This window comes from Callithrix jacchus, chromosome 5 (genome assembly GCF_049354715.1).
Source record: "Callithrix jacchus isolate 240 chromosome 5, calJac240_pri, whole genome shotgun sequence".
NCBI classification, from domain to species: domain Eukaryota; kingdom Metazoa; phylum Chordata; class Mammalia; order Primates; family Cebidae; genus Callithrix; species Callithrix jacchus.
The window spans coordinates 76,869,392-76,887,913 of NC_133506.1; the positions used below are offsets into that span (position 1 = coordinate 76,869,392).

At 35.7% G+C, this 18,522-nt stretch overlaps 1 protein-coding gene across 1 annotated transcript in view; it reads right to left on the reverse strand.

Moving 5' to 3' along the window:
• Positions 1-278, reverse strand: part of MYH8 (myosin heavy chain 8) — a 31,262-nt gene extending 30,984 nt beyond the window's left edge. The window contains exon 1 of the mRNA XM_008996519.5: positions 9-278. The gene's annotated coding sequence lies outside the window, so the exon portion shown is untranslated. The remainder of the gene's footprint in view (positions 1-8) is intronic.
• Between the last annotated feature and the right edge of the window lie 18,244 nt (positions 279-18,522).

Consider the following 18,522-nt stretch of genomic DNA (forward strand, 5'->3'; position numbering starts at 1 on the left):
AGTCTTACCTCTGGAGTTCCAGATGAAAATGCAGGTTCAGAAGTGTTCCTTCCACACTAAAACAACAAGTTTCTTATTAGTGAGGCTCTGAAATTCCAGTAATACAGTTACAGAATTAAAGTTTTCCTACCCAAAGCTTGGTTCTATGAACACAAAAGTTAAGGTTGAGAAAGCAGTTTAATGCACATGGGTAGCTATGAGATTAGCCCTTTTGCCCCACCTGGGGTTTTTTGAGTTCTGAGGCCCTCATTGCTTACCTCTGGGTTCTTGGTGGAGATAAGGCACAAGGGTCAGTCCTGCTTATATAGGAACTAATGTGCTGATGCTGCAAGTACCTCCTCTTTGTTAGGGCAAGATATTTGGCAACATGAACCCTTAGCATAGTTTGTAGTGACATTTGGCATGTTTGGATATAATTAGAAATATTCATATCATTTTGAGTATGCAAACCAATCTCCTATAAATAATTTGACAGAGACCGATCTGCCGGCAGAGAATGCTTTCTAGTGTGCTGGGAAGGGAATCTTTGACAGTGCCTGATGGGGCCTCAGAGTAAGTTCTTAACAGCTATATTCAGTTTGGCAAACTCTTTCATGCATGCCCATGGTAGCCAAATGATCAGATACCTGGGACACACTGCTGTCAGGGCCTTAAGTGCTTTTGCTTATTTGTTACCCCGGGAACCCCCAACTACATTCCCTTGGGCCACTGCAGACACTTACTCTTGAAGTCCAGGCTTAGACAGCAGAGATTCCACATTGAGTCTCCACCATTGGGCCAGTGCCCACTCATCTAAAATTGAAAAATATTATTAGTAGAAAATAATATGTGTTTATCACAGAAGAAAGTGCAGGTAAGTAAAAAAAGTCTCTGTAATCTCTTATGCAGAAAGAAGATATAGGCATATAAGTGGGATTATATTGACACACATATGTATACAGTACATGTATGCCTTGTAATCTGCTTTGACCGTTAATATATCACTAATGTAATTTATACCCTATTATTTAAATAAATTATGATAAAAAATTAAACTCCTATTTTTTAAGGTCAGATATAATGAGGTATAATTTATATAGAGTCAAATTCACCCTTTTAAAGTGAGTTTTATGAGGTTTTTTGCTTGTATTTTCAAAAATTTTTAAACTTTGTAATAAAATTCACTTATTTTGTTGTATGATTCTATGAGTTTTTATACATGTATTGATTCATGTAGCTACCACCACAGATAAGATGCAGAATAATTCCAGTTCTATGAGTTTGATAAATATATGTAGCTGTGTAACCTCTTACATTGTAATTACATAAAAATTAAGGCCTTATAGATGAGGCTAAATTATCCCTTTGATGAACACTCACAATGCTTGTATCTCCCTTTTCTCCCGAGGTAACTATGGATACCCATTTGGTTTGTAATATTGCAGACCTTTTCTGTACATTTGCATATGTAGTCTCTGGGAAGATATGAATGAGTAAAACTGGTCTAAGGATATTGGCCCATAGAAAATTTATAATATCTAATATAGATGTTTAAAATATAGAGAGTATTATAATTTATATATTTACAGACTTTCTTTTTTCATTCTATACTCTTGGATCATTTGCCATGTTAGTACATGAATAATAATATGGAAAAATTTCAAACATATACAAAAGTAGAGAGAGTAGTATAATTAACCTAGTATACTCATCATCTAGATTGATAATTATCAGTTCATGGTCAATCTTGTTTCATATATATTCTTACCATTCTCTCTATCACTGGATTATTTTGATACTACTTATTTTTAAATTTCTCTGTAGAATTTCATAGGTTTCAGATTGTAATAATTGCTTTTTTATACAAGTTGTAAAAAGTTTCTCCTGATCTAATAATGATTTTTACTATGGGATCTCAGTCTTCTAGAGGTTTTACATCTTTAGATAGTCGAAGTTATAAAAAATTTTCTTTTATATTTTTGCTTTGTTATGTGTATTGTATAAGAAAAACCTTCTCTAACTCAAGAACTCAGAGTCATACATATGTTCTTCTGCATTTTCAATACAATGCTTAAAAAAATAGTGAGATTTGTAATCCAGCTGTGTGTGTGTTTGCGTGTGTGTAATCTGTTTCTAGATTCCGTATTTTGCACCGTATTTCTATGCCAATAGCATAGGTTTTGATGTCCAGTAGGGCCAATTTTACCTAATTATTCCAAGTTGTCCTGTTATTTTTACCTTCTACTATATGAGTTTCAGAATAGTTTTTTCAGGTTATGTGGAAAATTCTATTGGAATTTTGATTTGGATTAAATTGATTTAATAGGTTAATTTGATAATTGATACCTTTATGAAAGTGAGTCTTTCAGTTTATAAGCAATGATATATTTTTCTGTTTATTCCAAGTTCTTTTAAAACATATTTTTTAGTCATTTTCAAGAGTTTTTTCCATAAAGATCTTATATTTCTTGTTAGGCTTATTCCTACAAATTTTGTAGTTTTTTTGTTAATATGTTAGATTATTGGATTGTTGATATGGATTATTTTTTCTATTACACTTTCTACTTGGTTACTACTGGCACATGGCAGACAAGTTTGCATAATCAGAGCTTCACTTTTGTTAGTAGCATTAGTATGTCAAACTATATGTTATTATATTCAGATTCGCAGCGTAGGGTAACCATATGACAGTTTTGGCTAATGAAATGCAAGCAGATGTTGCTGGGTGGGGTTTCCAGAAAAGCTCTTCTCTAAGAAAGGGTAGACTTTGCACATACTACCTTTTTCTTTCTTCTATCTTTCTCCTCCTAGGAACACAGATGTAATAACTAGAATTATAGCCTTAAAAGAAAGGTCAAGAGATTTTTGGAGACCTTAGCCTTGGCACCTGTGAGCTGAATTTCATTGTGTGAAGAAAAAAGTAAAGCACTAATTGTTTGAGGCATTGTTTGCTCAGGTTTTTGTTGTTGTTGTTACATAGGTTAATTTGATAATTGATACCTTTACGAAAGTGAGTTTACATGCAAACATAATTCCTAACAGATACATGGAGTTTCAGAAAGTTACTGACTTTTCTGTTGACTTTTATCTGGCCCTCTTGCTGAACTCTCCTATCACTTCTAATAATTTATTTGATGCTCTTGGATTTTCAAGGTGTCATGTGCAAGTAATCATAATTTTGCATCTCCTTTCTCTTGTCACCTATGTTATTTTTTCCCCCTTATTGCATTGTCTTTGACATTTAGGACAGTGTTGAATGGCATTAATATAGTATTAATACTGACATCCTTGTGTACATATCCCGTGCAGGTTAAGGGCATCCTTATCTTGTTCTTGACTTTTATTGGATTGCATCTGATGTTTCAGCAAACTTAATATTTACTGTATACTTTTGTATCTAGTTTGCTAATAATTTTGATCATAAAAATGAGTTAAATAGTTCTATTTCTAGGTATATGCCCAAGAAAATTGAAAACGTTTATATAAGAACTTGTACATGAAGTTCATAGCAATGTTATCTATGACAGCCAAAAAGTAGGAACAATCAGATGTCCATCAGGCAACAGATAGATTAGCAAAATCATGTTTATCCTACAATGGAATCTATTAATACAATGAAATATTACTCTGCCATAAGAAGGAATGAAGGTCGAGGCTACCATATGGGTGAACCTCAAAGATATTATGCTAGATGAAAGAAGCCTGACACAAAAAGCTCATATTTGATGATTCTATAGATCTAAAATGCCCGGAATAGGCAGATTCATAGAGAAAGAAAATAGATTTGTGATTGCCAGACGATGTGGAGAGAAGAGAACTGGGGAGTGACTGAAAATGGACATGGAGTTTCTTTTTGGAATGATGAAAACATTCCATTCTGGAATTAATGGTGATGATTGCATAACTTTGTGAATTTAATAGAAACCCCTGAATTATACACTTTAAGAATTTTATGGCATATGAATTATATCTACAAATAATGCATTGGATTTTACCAGTTTTTTTGTATCTATTGAGATTACTGTTTTTTCCTTCCCTATCAATGAAAGCCGGGCACGGTGGCTCACGCCTGTAATCCCAGCACTTTGGGAGGCCAAGGCAGGTGGATCATGAGGTCAAGAGATTGAGACCATCCTGGTCAACATGGTGAAACCCCGTCTCTACTAAAAATAGAAAAATTACCTGGGCATGGTGGCGTGCGCCTGTAGTCCCAGCTACTCCGGAGGCTGAGAGGCAGGAGAATTGCCTGAACCCAGGAGGCAGAGGTTGTGGTGAGCCGAGATGGCACCACTGCACTCCAGTCTGTGTAACAAGAGCGAAACTTCGTCTCAAAAAAAAAAAGAAAGCAAGTTTCGGCCGAGCATGGTGGCTCACACTGAGACCATCCTGGCCAACATGGTGAAACCCCATCTCTACTAAAAATACAAAAATTAGCTGGGTGTGATGGTGTGCACCTGTAATCCCAGCTACTCAGGAGGCTGAGGCAGGAGAATCGCTTGAACCCAGAGGTGGAGATCACAGTGAGCTGAGATTGTACCACTACACTCTAGCCTGGCAACAGAGTAAGACTCTGTCTCAAAAAAAAAAAAAGAAAGCAAGTTTTCAGAAATGAAAAGCTTTTACCACATAAGGAATTCACAAGCCACACTACCTGACATCAAAACATGTTTTTAAAATATGAGATTAAAACAATATGTGATTAATGTGTATAAGCAGAAGAGTAGAACCTAATATAGTCCAGAAATGGACTCTTGTATGTATAGCTACTTAGTATAGGCTAAGGGTGCGTTTCAAATTCATTAGAGGAAAGGAAGAGTAATTCAGTGAAATAAAATTGAGACTTACCATTTGACAAAAATAAATTACTTATTTGGCTGATATCATTTATAAAAATAAGTTCTAGATGAATTAACATTTAGGCACGAAAACAAAGCAAAAACAAAGGAGTATTGAAGAAATTGTAGGAGAATATATATTGATACTGTTGGAGTAGGGGGAGATCTTTAATAAGGCAAAAAGATCAGACATTTGACCACATCAAAATTTAAAACTTCTCAATGATTAAAAAATCTACACAAACAAATTAAAAGATAAGTGGCAGGCTTGGACAAATTATTAGCAACTTAAATAACAAATTATATTCAGGAAACACACATACGCATGCACACACACACACACACACACACCCTTCTTCAAATAGAAAAGAAAGGGAAGTAAAAGCAAGTAGAAAAAAAAATAGCCAAAATATATAAATAGGCAATTCATGGAAGATCCGCTACACATGGCTAATAAACATGTAAACATTCTCAATTTCAAGAGGTACAAAATAACAAAGAGCTGGTGTATTTTACCTATTAAGTTGACAAAAAAAAAATGATGGTAGCAAATGGTGGTACAGAAAAATGAATGTTCTCATATATTATGAGTAAAAGTGTAAATTTCCAGGGCAATTTGTTGTGTCTTTTGAAATTGCAGTGATCAAAACCACATTGAGATACCATCTCACACCAGTTAGAATGGCGATCATTAAAAAATCTGGAGACAACAGATGCTGGAGAGGATGTAGAGAAATATGAACACTTTTACACTGCTGGTGGGAGTATAAATTAGTTCAACGATTGTGGAAGGCAGTGTGGTGATTTCTCAAGGACCTAGACATAGAAATTCCATTTGCCCCAGCAATCCCATTACTGGGTATATATCCAAAGGATTATAAATCGTTCTATTATAAGGACACATGCACAGGAATGTTCATTGCAGCACTGTTTACAATAGCAAAGACTTGGAGCCAACCCAAATGCCCATTGAAGATAGACTGGACAGGGAAAACATGGCACATAGACCTCATGGAATACTATGCAGCCAAAGAAAACGATGAGTTCGTGTCCTTTGTAGGGACATGGATGAACCTGGAAATCATCATTCTCAGCAAACTGACACAAGAACAGAAAATCAAACACCGCGTGTTCTCACTTGTAGGTGGGTGTTGAACAGTGAGAACACGTGGACACAGGGAGGCAAGCATCACACACTGGGGTCTGTTGAGGGGAACTAGGGGAGGGACAGTGAGGGGTAGGGAGTTGGGGAGGGATAACATGGGGAGAAATTCCAGATATAGGTAGGTGATGGGGAGGAAGGCAGCAAACCACATTGCCATGTAAGTACCTATGCAACAATCTTGCATGTTCTTCACGTGTACCCCAAAACCTAAAACACAATAAAATATACATAAAAAATAATAAAATTACAGTGATTTCACTTCTCACTTTCTTTTCTACAGAAGGACACTGAAATAGAAATGTATTCTCAAGACTGCTTTAACATTTTTTCTAATAGCAAAATTTTGGAAACAACTGTCAATTCAGTTACTTTGTAGTTTAATTAAGTGGCCACCTGTTAAGTGATGGTGCTCCTATGATGTGGTCAGTGGTTGAAACTTGAAGCTCGCTTTAATCTGAGATTTGGATCAGCATAATGCATTTTCCATTGGTTCTCTTTGAGATATACTGAAAACTGAAAATCTTATTTAACATAGCAATAAACAATGAAGCAAAGAGTTTTTATAGGTAACATATATAAGAATACTAAACTGTGCGATGTATTTTGCTAATGCCTAATTATTGGTATATTTTATCCCTTCTGTAACATACAGATATCTCTTACACCATTCTTGTGTGACAACTCATTTATTTTAACTTAGAGTAAAGCTCTTCCAAGGTCTGGCTTATATCCCTTGTCCTTGCTCTTCTTGCAAGTATCCGCTTACAATTAAGCCCAGGGTGAACATTAAGTTACCGTATCTAATAACCCTTCTGCTCTGAGTCCTTGCCAGAAATTAGCTTACGATTCCTAAGATTCTCTCTGCCCTAAGAGTTCCTCTATTTTCTCTCTCCAGTGAGTGAAAGCAGATGAATTACAGCCACTTAAGACATCTCTGTCTTTTCTAATGTAAAACTCTGTAATTGTCTTCTTTTCAACCAAAGGAAACAACTGACCTTTCATATGACTTATACCAAAGAGGAATGTTATTTAGATTCACCCACATTCTTGCATATATAAGTAGTTGATTTCTTTTTATTGGTGAGTAGTACTCCATTGTGAGGATATACCATATTTTATTAATCTGTTCTCTTGCTGATATATAGCTTTATATTTTTATAGACATCTTTTATTTCTTTCAGTTAAATAACAAGGAGTGGTGTGTAGTAATTGTACTGTTTTACATCCTCACTAGCGATATGTGAGCAATGTGGTTGCTCAACATCATTAGTCTTTACAGATTTAGCTATTCTTGTTGGTTTGCAGTGGAATTTCTTTGTAGTTTTAAATGTATTTCCCTAGGCCAATGATATTGAGCAAGTTTTAATTTTGTTATTAGGCTTTAATGTTTTTTTTATGAAATGTCTAAGTCTTTTGCCCATTTTAATTGGATTTTTAAACAATATTGTTCTGCTTGTGTTCTTTATAAGTCATTTGTTCAGTATGTGTATTGCATTTTTTTTGTAGTCAGTTGCTTGCCTTTTTGCATTGTTAACAGTACCTTGATGAGCAGTAGCTTTAATTTTGAAGAGGACCAGTTTATCATTTTTTCTTTTATATTTAGTGCTTGCTGTGTTCTGTTTAAGGACTGTTGCATAAGATTACAAAGATTCTCCTATGTTTTCTTCTGGGAGATGCATAATTTTAGGATTTACATTTAAGTCTGTTATCTACCCTGAATTAATTATTTTAGATGATATGGGTTATTATTTTTTCATGCAGATGTTTGATTGATCCATCATCATTTGTTGCAGAGACTTTTCTTTCCACATTGAATTGCATTAGCAACTTAGGAAAAAGTCCACTATATACATAGTGGATCTATTTCCAGACTCTCCATTCTTCTCTATTCTGTTCCATTCATATATTTTTCTACTCTTACACCAGTACCACACTATCTTAATTACTGTAGCCTTGTAATAAATTTTAAAGTTTGTTGGGTAAGTTCTCTAACTTCATACTATTTATTTTAAAAGACCAGCTTTGGCTACTCTAGGTTCTTTGTATTCTTATATGTATTTTAATGTCAAATTGCCAATTTCTACTAAAAAAAGCTTAATAAGATATTAATTAGGGTTACATTAAAACTATAGATCAATTTGTGTAAAACTGACAGATTTATAATATTGAGTCTTCCAGTCCAAGAACATGGTGTCTCTCTCTCTCTCCTTTCTCTCTTAGTCCCAATTTTTGGCAGAAAGTGTTTACTGTTTCATTATTAAGCGAGATATCTTAGTAGTTCTTTTCTTTGTAGGTGCCTCTTACTAGATAAAGTTTTCTTTTATCGCTTGCTGAGAGGTTTTTTTTTTATGTATGGATATTGTAAAATGCTTTACTGCATCTGTTTAGATTGTTGTATGATTTTCTTTTTTACTCTGTGAATGTTATAATTACCTGATTTTTGAATATTAAACCTACCTTGCATTCCTGTGATAAATTCCCTTTGGTCATGATTTATTGTTATTATTGTTAATATTGTTTTCATATATAGTTATACACTGGATAATGACATTTTGGTTGACAATGGACTGCATATATGATGGTGGTCCCATAAGATTATAATACTGCATTTTTACTGTACCTTTTCTTTTTTTTTTTTGAGATGGAGTTTCGCTCTTGTTACCCAGGCTGCAGTGCAATGGCACGATCTCGGCTCACCGCAACCTCCGCCTCCTGGGTTCAGGCAATTCTCCTGCCTCAGCCTCCTGAGTAGCTGGGATTACAGGCACCCGCCACCGTGCCCAGCTAATTTTTTGTATTTTTAGTAGAGACGGCGTTTCACCATGTTGACCAGGATGGTCTTGATCTGTTGACCTCGTGATCCACCCGCCTCGGCCTCCCAAAGTGCTGGGATTACAGGTGTGAGCCACCGCGTCCAGCCTACTGTACCTTTTCTATATTTGGATATGTTTAGAAATACCCTAATACCTACCATTCTGCCACAGTTGCCTACAGTATTCTGTACAGTAACAGACTATTCAGGTTTGTAGCCTAGGAGCAATAGGCTATATACTACATAGCCTAGGTGTCTAAGTAGTGTATTCCATTTGGTTATGATTTATTATTGTTTTTGTGTATGTAAGTATACTTTGTGATATCTTTACAGTGAGGAAATTGTCTAATGATGCATATTTCAGAACACGTCTCCATTGGTAAGCAACACATGACTGTATTGTTAGATATTGTTGAATTTCATTTGCCAAAATTTTGTTAAGGATTTTTGTATGCATGAGGGATATTGGACTATACTTTTCTATATTATATTTCTATTCTGAATTTCATTAATTTCTCCTCTAGTCGCGATTATGTCCTTTCTTCTGCTTGCTTTAGATTTCATTTGATTTCCCCCCGAACCCCGCTGTGCCTTAGATGGAAAATTAGGTTATTTGAGCTCTTTCTTGTCTCTTTATATAGGCATTTACAAATATAAAGTTCTCTGTAAACACTGCTTTAGCTGCATCCCATGTTTTTGTATATTGTATCATCATATTCATTTATCTCAAAGTACTTACTGGTTTCTCTTTTGATTTTTTCTCTGACACACAATTACTTAGGAGTATGTTGTTTAATTTCTACAGATTTGTGATTGTCTCAAATTTTTGCTAGTATTGATTTCTAATTTCATTCCATTATGGTCAGAGAACATACTTTGTATCATGTCTCTCCTTCTGAGTTTACTGAAGTTTGTTTTATAACCTAGCATGTCCTGGAGAATGTTACATTTGAGAAGGATGTATATTCTGTTGTTACTGAGTGGAATGTTCTATAGGTCTATTTGGTTTATAGTGTTTTTTAAGTCTTCCTTTTTTCTTATTGATCTTCATTGTTATATCCATTATTGAAAGTGGAAGTGGGATAATGACATCTTCAAGCATTATTGTGGAATTGTCAGTTTCTCCCTTTATTTCTGTCAGTTTTTGCTTCATGTGTTTTGGTGCCTCTGCTATTAGGTGCAAATATATGTATAAGTATTATGTCTTCCTGATGGGCTTATCCTTTAGTTATTTTATTTTTTTCATCTTTTTACTTGTATTTCTGGCTTCTGTAGACACGATATAGTTTGACCATGTGTTCTTTTATACATTATGACAATCCCTGCCTTTTGATTGGACTGCTTAATTCACATTCACATTGATTCACATTTAGTGTTGTTATTGGTATAGTTGTAATTATTTCCTATATGTCCCATGCTTTTTTTGTTTCTCTTTTCTTTCTTATTACTTCCTTTTGCACTGAATATTTTCTAATGTAGAATTTTAACTTTTTTTGTAATTTTTTCACTATATTTGTATTTTATTTTAAGAAATTTTTATAGAGATGGGTTCTCACTTTATTTCCTAGGGTGGTCTTGAGCTCCTGGCTTCAAGCAACCCTCTCACTTTGGTCTTCTAACATGCTGGGATTATAGGCATGAGCCACCATGCCCAGACCTTTCCCTATATATTTGAATAGATGCCCTAGAATTTATCATATACTGTAAACCTCACCTTATCAGAATCAGTGTCAGATTTATACTAGTTTTATTCTAGTGACATATAGAAATGTTACTTCTACATAGCTCTATTCAGTTTTTCCCCATTTTTGTCATATTATTGTTACCTATATCTTTTAATGTTACAACCCCACAGAACATTTAAAGTTATTACTTTGCTATTTGTAGTCATTTCCTTAGCCCAATACAGCTTTGTTCCCATATAACTTCTTTATGCTGTATTGGCAAGTATGTTACATATATAATACATTTCTTTATGTTATAGGCCCAACCATACATTGTATATGTATTATTTTATACAATTGCTTTTTAAGTCAGTTAAGAGAAGAATGCAGAAAACAATATTCATTTATACTGTTTTATAATTACATACTTACATTTTCTGGTACTCCTTTTTTCTGTGTGGATATGAATTGCTGTCTGGAGTCTAGAGTTACTTGCTCTCAGCATGAAGAATTTCCTTTAGTATTTCTTATCAAGAAGGTTTACTACTAGCAAATTCTGTCAATTTTTATCTGGAAAAGTGTTCAGTTCACCTTCACTTATGAAAGATAAATTTGCTGGATATAAGATTTTTTGGTTGATTTTTTTTTTTCTTTGAGCACTTTGAATATGTTATTTATCCTGGTCTCTATTGTTTTGGCTGAGAAGTCAGCTGTTAATCATATTGTTCTCTTATAAGTAATGAGTCATTTTTCTCTCGCTACTTTCAAGACTTTTTTCCTGTCTTTAAATTTCAGCATTTTTACTATAATGTACATATAGATCTATTTGCACATATCTTACTTGGTATTCATAAAATTACCTGGATGTATGGATAATTGGTTTTCAGTATAGTCAGGGAGTTTTCATCCATTATGTCTTTGATTATTTTTTCTGCCCCTTTCTCTGAGTCCTCTCCTTCTGGTATTCTGACTGTGTATATATTGGTGTACTTAATTGTGTCCTATGTTTCTTTGAGGCTCTTTTCGTTTTTTAGTATTCTTTTTTTTCCCTCTCTGTTCTTTGGCTTTCATAAGCTCTATCCATCTTATTTCTTCTGCCAGTTCAAATTTACTGTTGAGTTCCTCTAGTGAATTTTAAAATTTCATTTATTATACTTTCAACTCCACGATTCCATTTTTATTAAAAATAATTTCTCGGGAGGCTGAGGTAGAAGAATCACTCGAACCCAGGCGGCAGAGGTTGTAGTGAGCTGAGATTGTGCCACCGTACTCCAGCCTGGCGACAGAGTAAGACTCCATCTCAAAATAATAATAATAATAATAATAATAATTTCTACCTTTTTATTGATACTTATTATTTGATGTGACATTGTCATTATGTCTTTCTTTATACTTTCATCATATTCTCTTTATTTCTCTGAAGATGTTTATGATAATGACTTTCATGTCTTTTTCTGTTAAATTTAACATTGATTGCTGTCACAAGCAGTTTCTGTTGCCTGATTTTTTCAGTGTATGGATCATGCTGTCTTATTTCTTTGCATGTGTCATAATTTTTTACTGGAAACTGGACATTTTAGATAACATATTGCAGCAACCTTGGGTACTGTTGACCTCTCCAGGGATTGTCAGTTTTATTTTCTTACTTATTTGTTTTTGAACAATTTATTACCTTTATTTTTAAAATTAGTACATAATATTTGTATATATTTATGGGGTATATGTGATATTTTGATACATGAATACACTGTGTAATGATCAAGTCAGGGCATTAAGGATATCCATCACCTCAAATATTTATCATTACTTTGCATTTGGAACATTTTTATTTTTTTATTCTAGCTATTTTGAAATATACAACATATTGTTGTTACTTAGAGTCACCCTCCTGTGTTATCAAACACTGGAACTTATTCTTGTGCTTATTTGTTTTAAATTGGCTGGTTTATTTTAGGGAAGCTTGTTTCCCACCCACAGTTTAAAGCTTCTGATACTCCACCTCAGGGAGGTACAGCTTTGCTATGCCCACAGCCACCCTATGATGACAGTGGTTTTGGTAGGGCTCTCTTCCTTTCTTTCTCTGACCACAAACTAGATGTCAAACTCCACTACTTGGTGGCTGATAGGTTTATTGATCTTAATAAGCCCTTTGGGCATAAATTGCTCTATGAACTAATCCAATCAAATTCTATCTCCTTCGAAAACAATTTTTGAGGTCAGTGTTTGCTATTTGTTCTGATCCCAGGGGGCTTCTCCCAGCTATCTTATTACCTGGTTCTCTCCTGAAAACTAGCTGGCATACAGTTTAGTTTATATCTTTAATTTCGTGACCATTTGCTTTTACCACAATGTCTTCTGTTCTTGAAAATGTACTTAGGTTTTAATTTCTCTGCCTTCTGTTGCAAATGAAATCAGTTCCTTTGGGCGAAGATTAGGAGTTCTGTTTTATGACCGATTTCTCCTCCCCAGGCAAAATCTGAGCCAGGGCTTTGGAGCTGGTGGTGGGGACAATTTTAATCTTCTGTCTGATTGACACCTCCATTCTGGGAACTGAGCACTTGGTGGGGGTGAGCAGCAGCCTAAGGTCCTCTTGGCTTGTCTCTCCTGGTATGGAATCTCTACCTCATAAGTCAGGTCAAGGGTGATCAGGGCCCCAATATTCTCAGCACCCAGGGTAGAGCCTCTGTTCCTTGAGTGGTAGCTGGGCAGAAAAGAGACCCTTAACCTTTCAATCACAGTTGCTCAGGTCTTGGCCTCAGAAACGTAGCTGGAGGCTGGATGGAAAATACTGATGTCTTGCACTATCTAGAAGGAAAGCCCTCTGACTGGGAGCTTGAGGGAGAGGAAATCCTGTGATTGGCTCTAGCAATCTGGAGTGGAGTCCCATCTCTCTGTGCTGGGATGGTAAGAGGCAGGAAGTGATTTTGGTTCAATACTACAGAATCTTTCATTTTTGAAAGCTATTTCTTCCTTTTCTGTTTCTTTAGGACCATTTATGGAGACTTTAAATGTTGTTTTGTTTAAAATAATTTTCACTTATTTCACTGGGAAGAGGATCAGTGGAGCTCCTCACACTGTCATGTTGGAAGTCAATCTTCCCTATAGCACACGTGTGTATGTGTGTTGTTGCTTTTTGTATGTCATTTTTAGTAGTTTGCTTTAGGTTTTACATTATGTGTGTATCATCAGTGTCTTCTGTTGTCATGTTATTAGTTCAAATGAAACATAGGAACTTTACCTCCCTTTAAGTCCCTTTACCCTCCCAATTTGTAAATGTCTTAAATGTTTCCTTTGTATACATTTAGAACCACACTGGAAGGTGATGAAATTTTTGTTTCAGTCATCAAACATGATTTAGGAAACTCAAGAAGAGAAAACCTTTTCTATCTACTATTATCTTTGCTTATCACATTTTTTCCCCTTTGATGTTCTAATGTTTCTTTATTCACTTTTTTCCTTTCTGCTTAGAGACTTTCCTTTAGCCATTCTCTTAAGTAGGTCTGCTGGTGACAATTCTCATAGTCTTGATCTAAGATTTAGGCCTGAGACTTAAAATAGCCTTAATCTAATAATGTCTTGATCTCCCTTTCATTCCTGAAGTTTATTTTTGCTGGACATAAGATTCTGAGTTGACATTTTTTTTTCAGCTACTGAAAAAATATTGTTCCATTTATTTCTGTCCTTCATGATTTCTGATGAGAAATCCCATGTCATCTAAACTTTCTTTGATAGGTAAGATGTCATTTTTCTCTGACTGCATCCAAGATTTTGCTTTACTTTTAGCATTTAGAAGTTAATGATATGCTTTGGTGTCAATTTCTTTGAGCTTATCCTGTGTAGATAAACTCCTTCTTGAATCTGTAGGTTTATGTTTCCTAACAAATTTGTAAGCTTTCAGCCACTTATTTTGTAAGTTTTCAGTACTTATTTCTTTAAGTACTTTTCAGCCCCACTCTCTTCTAGCATTCTGATAACATGAATGTTAGATCTTTTGTTTTAAGGCTCTGTCCACTATTTCTTCATCTACTGCTTTCAGTTGTTCAGGTTGGATTATTTCTGTTATTCTTATTCCAACTCATTGATTTTTCTGTCCTCTCCGTTTTCCTGTTGAGCCCATCCACACTGAGCTTTTTAATTCAGTTATTGTATTTTTTTGTTCTAAAATCTCCACTTTTTTTGTGTCTTCTTTTTATTTGCTGAAGCTTTCTTTATTTACATTTGTTTCAAGCATGTTCATAGTTGCTCTTTGAAGCACTTTTATTATGTCTTAAAATCTTTGTCAGATAATTTAACATCTCTATCAACTTGGTTTTGACTTTTTAAAATTCATTTATTTTCTTTTCATTGAGTGTGAGAGTTTCTTGTTATAATGAGTGATTTTCAGTTGAAACTTGGGCATTTTTGTATTATGTTCTTGGAATCTGGATCTTATTTAAACCTTTTAATTTGCCTTCTATTACATTGCTTTAGTAAGGGAATTGAAATGGTTTGGCTGTGTCCCCACTCACATCTCACCTTGAATTACAATAATTCCCACATGTCAAGGGCAGGGCCAGGTTGAGATAATTGAATCATCGGGTTGGTTTCCTCTATACTGTTCTCATGGTAGTGAGTAAGTCTCACAAGATCTGATGGTTTTATAAATGGGAGTTCCCCTGCACAAGCTCTCTTGCCTGGTGCCATGTAAGACAGACTTGGCTCCTCGTTTGCCTTCTGCAATGATTGTGAGGCCTCCCCAGCCATATGGAACTGTGAGTCAATTAAACTTCTTACTTTTATAAATTACCAAGTCTTGGATTTGTCTTTATTAGCAGCATGAAAACAGACTAATACAGGAAGTAAGATAAGTGGGGCTGGTGATGCTACCTTATTGCTTCCAGGTAGAGTTGAAAGTCCAGTTTTCCTTCTGCTAGTACTGAATGGGGAGTATCTTTTGCATGGGGGTAAGCTCATTACCACTGAGTAGCAGTGAAAGTGCTGACTTTCCTCTAGGCCTCCTCTGATCATGGGAAGGACAAGGGGTGCCTTGTTACTCCCAGTGCATGGGAGTCAGAGATCCCAATGTCTTCACTGCTGATATACGGTAGGGGGCATTACTGGTCACCAGGGATGAAAATCCCAATTTTCCTACTTGGCATGACACCCTCTAGGGCAGGTGTTGGGCACTTTATTATAGCCTCATAAAGGTAGAAGTATAGGCTTCCCACTCGCCTTTTGCTGGGATGGGGAGGGATCACAGTCTTATTCTCTCGTTTGATTTGACTAGAGAAGTTATTGTCTAAAAAGCTATTGTCTAACGTTTTTGTCTTGCTAAGCTGTCTGTTTCTTTGTCTTCTGGCTAGAGAGAAAGGCTTTTGTTTAGGCTTTTAAAATCTTCACCCACTTGTGTTTCTGTATTGCCTGCTTCTGCAGCTCCAAGTCTGGGGCATATAAATCAAAAAGAAAACTCAGGGAATTTATGTCATCCCTTGGGTCCTGAGGTCCTGTATTAGTTCATTGTCATGCTGCTAATAGACATATCTGAGACTGGGTAATTTATAAAGGAAAGAGGTTTAATTGACTCACAGTTCTGCAGGGATAGGCTTGCACCCTCTGAAGCAACATCCTGAGCTGCTCTTTGGCCCCTTTAGCCATGGTTAGAGTGACTGGGATGCTGGGCATGAAGTTCCAAGGCTGCACACAGCAGGGGGTCCCTGGACCCAGTCCAGGAAACCATTTTTCCCTCAGGAAACTTGCACTTGCGGCAGAGGGGGAAGCAAACATATCCTTCTTCACGTGGTGGCAACAAGGAGAACTGCTAAGCAAAAGGAGGAAAAACCCCTTATAAAACCATCAGCTCTCATGAGAACCCACTCACTATCACGAGAACAGCAGAATGGGAGTAACCACCCCCATGATTCAGTTACCTCCCTCCCATGACACATGGGGATTATGGGAACTACAATTCAAGATGAGATTTGGATGGGAACACAGCCAAACCATATCAGGTCCCCAGCTTTTCCATCTTTTCTCCATCTTTCAGAATCTCTTATATTAGTTTTATGTATAATGCCCAGGGTTTTCTGTTGTACTTAATGAGAGGAATATGGAAAAGTACAAATACTCTATCTTCCTGGAAGATTTCTTTTTGTAGTTCTATCAATTACTGAGAAAATTGCATTAAAATATACATGGCTTTAGGATTTATTTTTGGACAATATGTGTAAGGTACATAGCACTGTGCATGGTACAGGTTAAGTTCTTATTATTGATTCATCCCACAGATATTTTTGAGCACCTATTACGTGTCAGGCAATGTTCATCAGATATTTAACTGTGAGCATAACGAAGTCCCTGCCCTTATGGAACTTATGTTTTATCAGAAGGACACAGATAAAAAACAAATAACTTAGTAGTTAAGTGGTGCCAGGGACAGAGAGGAAGCAAATCAAGGAGATAAGAAGCATAACTGGCAGGGTAGGGAGAAATGGTTGTCTTTTTATACTGGGTGTCCAGGGAAAGTTTCTCTAATAAGGTGTAATTTGACCAGAATGCTGAAAACATTAAGGAGGAAGCCACATGGATATCTGGGTGAAGAGCCTCTGCTCTGGTGAAATGACAGATTACTGACCTTACTTGTAAGGGAAGAATGTCATCAGAACGTTTTGCTTGTCAGGGTACGGGGGAACTCAGAACAGTGTATTACTTCCAGAAGGAAGAGTTAGATGATCATAGCCTAGGTCTGGCTTTCTTATTATTAGTCATGCAAGTTTTGACAAAGCATAATCTTCTTTGTATCTCAGTTTCCAAAAGGATTCTGTTTATCTCACATGGTTGTGAGAATCCAGTGACTGACAAATTGCACATAAAAGAGCATTTTACAAATGAAGCAAAGGTTTCTATAGATGTAAGATATTATAATAGTATTATTAGTAACTGCCAGTGCTAGCTAACTTGGAATCAAAAATATTTAGAGTAGATTTTAGAGATTACTTTTAGCTCAACCTCCTAATTTCATGGATAAAGAAATAGGCCTAGAGGAGCTGTGGCTTAATTTATAGGTGTAAATGTGGGACTATAGAATATAGTATCTGATTTCTTTGTGAAAGATAGTGGTACTATAAAGCTGAGGTTGTCAGAATGTGGTCCCTGCATCAGCATCACTTAGGAAATTGTTAGAAATACACATTCTTTGGCTCCAGTCTATACCTACTGAATTAGAAGATCTGGATATGGGGCCCAACAGTCTGTGTTTTAACAAGCCCTCCAGATGATTCTGATGCTTGCTAAATTTGAGAACCATTGACAGGGAGGTTCACAAATCACTTCACTCATAAAGAGTGATACTGGAGGATTTAATGCCCAAGGCGAGGCTTCAGCAAAATTGTGATTAAATGGCCTTTGTGGGGACATTTAAAAATCTTCTCTCTTTTCCTGCTTCAGGGTTGCCTTTTCTTTAGGCACATCTCAAGAAACCTCTTTCCTTAAGATGTTGGCCAGTTGCCCTAGTCAGGGTACTAGTTGAAATTAGTACATTTTCAGTTTAATAAGAGGTTAAATAAAATGACCATCTTTTAGGGTCCCAAGAATTCAGACTCTAATAGGAGATTTGGATATGAGGGAGATAGAAGAGGTAATGTTCTGGAGTAGAGGGATCCTGAGATTTCTTCTATTCTTACCTGTTTGGTTATTTGAACACTTATGAATGGAGTGGAAAGAAGAAGATTTATATTTCCAATGTCTGTCACAGAATTTGCTGCTAGTAACCATGGTTTTTAAGTTCTCAGAACATAGAGGAAAAAAGAGACTGAACTTATTACAAATTCTTAGGAGGTTTTATTAGTGTCATGATGCTTAACAAAAATACTAGCGTATGGTCGTCTTTGCCTAGTTTTCTGTGTGTACATTTTAAATAGTTTTATCTGTAAGTTAGAGAAAAAGTCCCTTGCTTTTTTTTTTAACGTTTCAAAGTCTTTTTCCAGTCTCCATTTCTTTCCGTCACAGGTAAGTCTTGGTGTTACGATCAGGTAGGAATTGAACTTAAACTACTTCTGTTGCTCCTAATTCAGACTTGTGTGTTCTTGGAGA